At 42.5% G+C, this 8445-nt stretch overlaps 1 long non-coding RNA gene across 1 annotated transcript; it reads left to right on the forward strand.

Annotated features, from left to right (window-relative positions):
- Positions 1–272: 272 nt before the first annotated feature.
- On the forward strand, positions 273–7811 carry LOC110200443 (uncharacterized). Its single transcript, XR_002322257.2, has 3 exons — positions 273–397; positions 6639–6749; positions 7556–7811. It is a non-coding gene; the product is annotated as an uncharacterized LOC110200443 (long non-coding RNA).
- Positions 7812–8445: the final 634 nt, after the last annotated feature.

Consider the following 8445-nt stretch of genomic DNA (forward strand, 5'->3'; position numbering starts at 1 on the left):
ATGGTTAGAAAGAGAGAAGCAGTTTTCTTATCAAGGAGGAGGAGAGTGGAAGACATAAGGCGAAAATGTTAAATAAAGCTAGAAGTTATGTAATCTAAACTTTCCCTCATTGTACAAGGAAGGCAGCCAAAAGGCTTTTTGTACAAGGTCTCATAGCAAGTTAGTGACAAAGTCAGGACAAAAACCTTGGTCTCTGGGACCTCTAAGGCCTTCCTATGTGTCGTGGAAAGCCAGGGACAGAATTACCATAGAGACCATCCAGCCAGGGAAAAGACTGTTTTAGAAATGCAATCTAATCCTATTAACACTTGTTCTGTATTGATAGCAACTGAACTGAAGAGGAGGAGGCTGTCACCGTGAAGGAAAAGAGGAGACAGGTCTGTGTTTCGTGAACAAGGTTGGTGAACTGTGAGTTTGCGTTGATTGCATTGAAGCAGGATTTAGAGTTGGAAGGACCTTTAGGCAACATCTAAACTAAGCCTTTCAGGGAGGCCCAGGGAGGTAAGTGACTTGGCCAAGGCCGTTTGGTGGGGCAACGAACAGCAGGCCAGGTGAGAGTCAGGAAGACTCATGTTTAAATTCTACCTCAGACACTTACCAGCAGGGTGACCCTGGGCAAGTCACTTAACCTCTATTTGCCTCAGTTTCCTCAACTGTAAAATGGGGACAATAGCAGCATCTGCCTCCCAGGGTTGTTATAAGGACCAGATGAGATGATATTCCTAAAGCGCTTAGCCCAGTGCCTGGTACATAGTAGGCACTTAATAAATCTTTGTTCCGTTCCTCCCCAATGTCACATGTTTGGACTCCAAGTTGATTTCTGTTACACCATACCGCTTTTCTTTATTTTTGTCATTTTGAGGTGATGGGAACACTGTACCTGTTGTAGGCACAAATTAGTTAACTAAGTCATATAGGTGGAGCCCACAATGGGGAGGTTTCCTGATTGGCCGAGAGTAAGCCAGGAGTTGGGAGAATAACCCAATAAGATTGTTCCAAGGCATCCTCAGGGGGTTAAACTGCTCAGTTAATTTGGATTGTGTTCCAAAGAGAAGATGTCATTCCCCACTGGGGCCACAAGGTGGCAAACATGTCACCAAGCAATATAAAGGCCTTGCCCTTGGGGAAAATCAAATGGGGAAAAACAATGCAGTTTAAAATAAGGTTGGAGGGGCAGCTAGGTGGCGCAGTGGATAGAGCACCAACCCTGAAGTTAGGAGGACCTGAGTTCAAATCCGGCCTCAGCTCAAACGCTTGACACGTATTAGCTGTTTGACCCTGGGCAAGTCACTTAACCCCAATTGCCTAAAAAAAAAAGTCTAAAAATGTCTAAAATAAGGTTGGAAAGTTTAGGAGACAGTCTGACCCAGAATGGATACAGTATGTAATGTGATTTCAAGGGGAGTTAGGAAAGTCCTTGTTATATACATATATACATATATGTACACACATACATATATATATATATATATATATATATATACACATAAGTATATATAATGTGTTCTCTTGTTTATGTGTACACAGTCTTACAAATGTATATATTCTTGTTTACGTATATATATATTCTGTATGTATATCTATCTGCATAGATATACTTGTTTCCTTTTCAAAATAAACATTGTAAAATTAATTTGTGTAGTGGGGACTGTATGTATAACTAGGGCTTTCCTGATACTCCTTGAAATCACAATATGTACTATATCCATTTAGAAATAATTCCCCAAGGGGCAGCTGGGTGGCACAGTGGTAGAGCACTGGTCCTGGCATCAGGAGGACCTGAGTTCAAATTCAACTAGCTGTATGACCCTGGACAAGTCACTAAACCCCACTGCCTAGCCAAAAAAACAAAACGAAACAAAACAAAGAAATAATTCCCCAAGGTAAGGTGCAATTAGAAGGGCATATGAGAAAGAGGAGTCTATTCTGAGTCCTCTCCACTCGGTCTGAGGAAGAAAAGACCTGGTACCTGGGCGACTGGCTGTGGCTAATGATGCCTGAGGCATCCTTTTATTATAGAGTATGGTACCCAACTATTCCCTGTTTTTATGGCTGATCAGCAGGGAATCTATGCAGGGGCCAAACCTGGGAACTTGGAACCACTGTGGGGGATGGAAAAAAAGTCTCTTTTCCTCTCATTCCCTACTGAGCTGGCATTAAGTACTATTTAAGAACCGGGGGATGATGTAATTACCCGAGAAGTGACACCAGGGATATTGTAATGAAATTATCTGTTAGGCAACAAGAGATGATTAAAAGTACCAATACTGAAATCTAATATTTGCTCAGATACTAAATTTCTCTAACATTGGTGGCTTTTTTTTTACGTGACCATTTTGGGAACACGTTTTGTTTGACTATGCACATTTTTCATAAGTCAAGTCAACAAGCATTTACTAAACTCTCACTTGGTGCCAGCCACTGGCTGGGAATACAAAGAAAGGCAAATACAATCCCTGTCTAAAGAGCTACACCAGGAAATAACTATGTACAAAGAAGATACATACAGGAAACTTGGAAGGAAGCCCCTAGGATTGAGGGAGACTAGGAAAAGCTTCTTACAGGATTTGGGCTCAAATCTGAAGAAAGCCAGGAATGCTCAGAAACAGAAGTGAGGAGAGAACATTCCAGGCGTGTAGTACAGCCGATGAAAACACATGGAGCCATTTTTTTTCCCAATGGGACTGGAGAGGGGAAAGAGGAGTGATAGAAAATTGATTTTGGGGGCAGCTAGGTTGTGCAGTGGACAGCCCTGGATTCAGGAGGACCTGAGTTCAAATCTGGCCTCAGACACTTGATACTTACTAGCTGTGTGACTCTGGGCGAGTCACTTAACCCCATTGCCTAGCAAAAGAAAATAGATTTTTAATTAAAAAAAAATTTTAAATGCCTTTAATTTAATTGTCATTTTTCTGAGGGGTACATGATGAAGACAAAATCAAAGAGTTACAGAATGATAGAATTGGAAGGAGCCTTTGAGATCCAACCTTCTCATTTTACAAAGTGAAATGACTTGACTTGATCGCACAGCTTACCAGTAGCAAAGTCGTTAAAAATACAGAGCCCTGTACTTAGAAGCAGGCAGCCCTGGAAGCAATAGATGCCTCTGACATTTGCTAGCTCCATGACTACAGGTAAGGCCCTGCAGCTCTTGGAGTCTCTCTTGTCACCTGTAGAATGTCCTCCTTCCAGGCAGGGGCTGTGTCTCACTTTAGTAGTTTTGCCCCCAATGCCAGTAGCCCAGTATTTGGCACATAGTAGATGTCTAATAAAGGTGTGTTAATTGATTGATAAAACAGGAATGATAATATTAATAATAATAATAATACCTGTTAATATGTATCACAGAATTATCAGGAGGACCCTATGAGATCACGTGTGTAGACCTCTTTGCAAACCTTAAAGGGTTAAACAGGTATCAGTCATTACTATTTTAAGACTGAGAAAGGCCAGCCCTAATGAATTCAATTGATGAGTTATTTTCTGTAGCCCCCTACAGATGGGAGAGTTAAAAGATAAGCTTGCAAAGTGAAGAGAAAAGAAAAGCTGAAGGAGTAAGGCTATAGAGATAGCAGAGCGTTCCATAGGGGCCAAATTGGCAGACATCCTCTACAAGCTGCATTTGGGCCAGGTTAGAGAAATCATCTATGATAGGAAAGTCCTGTTGCTGGGGTTGGGAAGGAGGCTTATGCTTCACTCAGCTCATGAGTTTGGAAGTAGAAAGAATAGAGATGATCTGTTTCTGTTCTTGTCATTCCCAAAGAGGAAAAAGTGAAACTGGGAGTTTCTCTGACAATTTAAGAATGTCTCAGAGTGGGAAGGTCCTCAGAGATCACTTAGCCTAATTTATTTTACAAAGAAATTCAGTAATCAAAGGTAAAGTGATTTGATGTTTCCTAGTCCTTCCCCTCTTCAGATATTATCCCATCTATCTGTTCTGTGTCTATCTTGTGCATGGACATAGAGAGCTCACACTCTAATGGGGGAGACTATGCAAAGGACTCCAAGATGATAGACAAATAAGACATACACAGGAGATTGTGGAGGGCATCTCAGAGAGAAGGTAGGAGAATTAAGGGAGACTGGGGGAGGCTTCTTTCTAAAATAACGTAGTTATTTATATATTGTGTCCCTCATTAGAATGTGAACTCCTTAAGGATTTAGAATACGTTTTTGTCTTATTTTCTGCATATCCCCGGTGCTTCACATAATAACTGGCACATAGCAAGAACTTAATAAATGCTTGTTAGCTGACTATCCCAGGTTTCCCTAAATCCCAGCCCAGTGTTCTTATTACAATAATACATAGCCCCACTGATTTGTGAGTTCATAAGACACAAAAGAACTCTGCTCTAAATGTCCTAATCTGGCATAATTTATTCATAGGAAACTAAATGTTAGTGGGTGAAGGAATTAAACTTTCTTTTCAATGTAGAAGCCTTGAACTGCCTAGACAAGGAGAATAATGGAAAAATATAATAGAAGATGAAACGGGGATGAATGTGGGGAAGGAGCAACTATGTGGCTCAGTGGATAGAGCACTGGAATCAGGAAGGCTCATCTTCTTGAGTACAAATCTAGCCTCAGACAATAATTAGCCATGTGACCCTTGGCAAGTCACTTAACCCAGTTTGCCTTAGTTTCCTCATCTGTAAAATGAGCCGGAGGCAGCTAGGTGGCACAGTGGTAGAGCACCAGCCCTGAAGTCAAGAGGACCTGAGTTCAAATAGGACCTCAGACCAAACACTTGACACTAGCTGTGTGACCCTGGGCAGGTCACTTAGCCCCAGTTGCCAAAAAAAAAAAATGAGATGGAGAAAGAAATGGCAAACTACTCTAGTATCTTTGCCAAGAAAACTCCAAAATGGGGTCATGAAGAGTTGGACACAACTGAAAGTGAGAAAGGGGACTCCCCACTCCTGATGTAGTCTGAAAAGAATTTCCAACAAAAATATTTCTAAGCCTGGCATGTAAGCTTGTGTCCATTCTAGACTATAGAGAATATTTTGTTTCTAAGTCCTTTCCCAGTACAGAGAATCAGGGGTGTGTTCCCTGATGGAATTTCCACGACCAATGAAGAACTCTCTGAATATGGTTATCAGAGGCCTCGGGAAATTCACACATTAAGTGAAGGCTACTATTTCTGTGGGCAGTTGGCCAGAAGAGATGGAGAATCAATAGTGTAGGCATAGTGCTTGGAGAAGGTGGAATGTTACAATGAGTAGAAGTTATAGAGAGAAAGATTTTGGCTCAATTTAATGAAAAATGTCCTAACCTTTAAGAACGTCCAAAAGAAGAATAGGCAGCTTAGGGAGGATCCCTCCTTTATAGGAGCTCTTCAAGCAAAGCCGCTTGTAGTGGGGATTCCTTTTCAGGTATGGAATGGAAAAGCATTTGTCAAGTACTTAATATATGCTCCTTTGCCAAGTGTTAGGGATATAAAGGGAAGCAAAAGACTATCTCTCCTTTCAAAAAGCTCACATTCTAATTAGAGAAGATTTACCCATGAGGAAGATTAATACAATTAATTAACTGATACAATAATACAAAAAGTCTGTAGGAGAAAGCAACAGGCCAGATGGTAAGGCCCAAGACTCCCTGGGGACACGAGAGCAGGTCAGATGGTAGTGCCCAGGATCTCAAGGGAATGGTGGCAAGACAGACAATAAGGCCCAGAAGGCTACCATCTTACCAGAAGAATTGTAGATGGCAGATAACTGACTGTTCATCCAAGCAATATAAGCAGCCACCTGTACCTGTCGGGAATGGAACAGGGCTATGGGATACCTCTGCCTGGGGGTAGGATGGAGGGGAGGGCAGTCAGCATCCACCTGGGGGGGCATCTAGCTCCTGGTGAGAACTGGGCAGTGGAGCTAGAGCAAGGGAGGGAAGACCTACCTTCCACCTATTTCTAGTGGGTTCCCAGGAGCCTATCTGCATCCAAAGATGCTGCTGCTTGTGGGCAAGCTTGGGTGGGGAGAGCAAAGTCCCCAACAGACTCCGTTCAGCACTTGGCCCAGCTGAGTTGGACTAGATGGTATAGTGCAAAGAGCACTGGACTTAGAGGCATGAGTGGCCTGGGTTTGAATTATCAAATATCAAATAAGATAATGTCTATAATGTACATTGTAGCCCTTTAAAGCATTATAAATTCTAGATTAGCATGACCTTTGAAGTTTAACTCTTGAGATTCTGTGACTTAGTGACTTAACAGAGATATTGGGAGCTGGTGAAGGTGAGGGGTTGGCTTGCCGAAAAGAAACTCTTGTAGGTAAATCCGGATTGGCTATGGAAACATTTTGCTGTTTAAAATTTTTACTCTTTCATTGTGTCCCAGCATGGTGAAATTTCAGCTGTTCCCAATGCCCAATGGATATTGAAAGGCACCCTAAAAGATAGTAAGGAAGATGAGGCTGCCCGCTTAAGTCAATGTCAAATTGGACCCAAGTTCAGAGGATGTGACAGCAGAAGGGCCAAGAAAAGGCCTTCTCTTTGCACAGATCTGACGTGGGCCTTGACTTTTCTTGTGGGGACTCCTACAGGAAACCCTTTAGAGGCTTCTAAGTTAGAGTCTGTGGGACTTGCCTGTAAAAATGTTTCTCTCTCCTTATTAATTCATCTCTGTGAATCCCTAACAGTAACTGAGGCCAAAAGGTGAGGTACATCCACAAGAAGGAATGCCTGCCACCTCCAGAAAGGTGAGCACAGGATGCCCTGCTGGGACCTGCCCGGTGGACCGCGCTAATCAGGTCAGCAAGCATTATTTAGTGTTTCTTGTGTGTCAAGCTCCGTGTTAAGCCCTGAGGATACAAAGAAAGATGAAAAACAATTGCTGCCCTCAAGGAGCTCATATCCTAATTGGGGAAACAACGTGTAAACAGCTATGTACAGGATAGATAGGGGGCAAAATAAGAAGGCACCAGCATTAAAGGAGACCAGAAAAGGATTCTTGCAGAAGGTGGGATTTTAGCTGAGGCTTGAAGGAAGCCAGAGAAGCCAGGAGGGGGAGATGAAGAGGGAGGGAATTCCAAGCATGGGGGGTAGCCAAGGAAAGGCTGCCAGGAGATGGAGTGTCCCATGAGAGTAAAAAGTGAGGAGGCCAGCCAGCATCACTGGTTGTAGTGTATGTGTAGGGAAAAGTGTAAGAAAATTGGAAAGAAGGGGAGGGACCAGATTATGAAAGCTATTCAAAAGCCAAACAGAATTTTAGATTTGATCCTGGAGGCAGTAAGAAGTCAGTGGAGTTTGTTGAATATGGGAGTGACGTAGTCTGATTTTCACTTTAGGAAAGTCACTTTGATAGCTGAAGAAAGAGAGATCGGAATGGGCAGAGACAAGGCAGGAAAGCCAACCAGAAGGCTATTGCAGTAGTCTAGGTACAGAAGTCTCTAGCCAGGCTGCAGCAAGGCAGGAGGGGGCAGGAATGCAGAGGATGGGCTGATCCCTAGGCCTCCATCCTCAAGAATAAACAATGAGGGAGCCCACAGCTTCCAGAGTGGACTGAGATGTTCATGATTTTCTCTAACTTCTTATTGGATTTTTCTCTAACTTTCAGTCCTCAAGAGGAAAAGAAACCAGCAAAGTAGGAGGAGGAAGCAGCAATCTAAGGAGGAGAAAACCTTCCAGAAATGGCCCTAGGTGAAGACAGGCAAGTTGAGAGTGCTTCAGTGTTGGCATCTGGCACTAGGAAGATGGGGGCCGAAAAGCACCACCAAGTTAGGTGCAATCTTATAGAAGCCTATGGACAGAATAGAAGGATGTTCAAATGAGGCAGCAAGAGTGCCAAGCCCCAGACATCCTAGAAGTGATACCCTTTGTCCTCTAAGTTTGTTTTGAAAATAAATTTCATGTCATATTGCTACATTCCGGTGTTCCTTGGGGCAATCTGAAGAAGACTATAGCTTATTATAGCAGAATGGAATCCTTAGACAACTTGCTGGCGTGGTCTGCTGGATAAGGTGGTGGACTTAAAATCAAGAAGACCTGGCATGAATCACACCTCAGACACCTTTTTTTTTTTAAACCTTAGACAAGACACTGAACTTCCCCATGTCTCAGTTTCCTCATCTGCAAAATAAGGGGGTTGTATCTTTTGAGGTCCCTTCTAACTCTAAATCTATGAGTTATGAAATTAAGAGATTAATGAAAAAAAGTGAGAAGGAAAGGGGCTTAATAATGGCAGATCTCAGACTATACTAAGTGGTAATCATCAAAAGACTTCAGTGCTAGTTATGAAGTAGGGAGTTTGATCAGTGTAACAGATTAGGTAAACAGTAGATGAAAGCAATAGGAGCAAATGGGCCTAATGTTTGATAAACCCAAAGATCCAAACTATTGGGGCAAGAACTCACCATTCAACAAAAACTTTTCAGAAAACTGGGAAGCAATCTGGCAGAAACTAAATATAAACCAACATCCCACCATATACCAGATGAACTCCAAGTG

This window comes from Phascolarctos cinereus, unplaced genomic scaffold (assembly GCF_003287225.1).
Source record: "Phascolarctos cinereus isolate Bilbo 61053 unplaced genomic scaffold, phaCin_HiC Scaffold_2;HRSCAF=192, whole genome shotgun sequence".
NCBI classification, from domain to species: Eukaryota; Metazoa; Chordata; class Mammalia; order Diprotodontia; family Phascolarctidae; genus Phascolarctos; species Phascolarctos cinereus.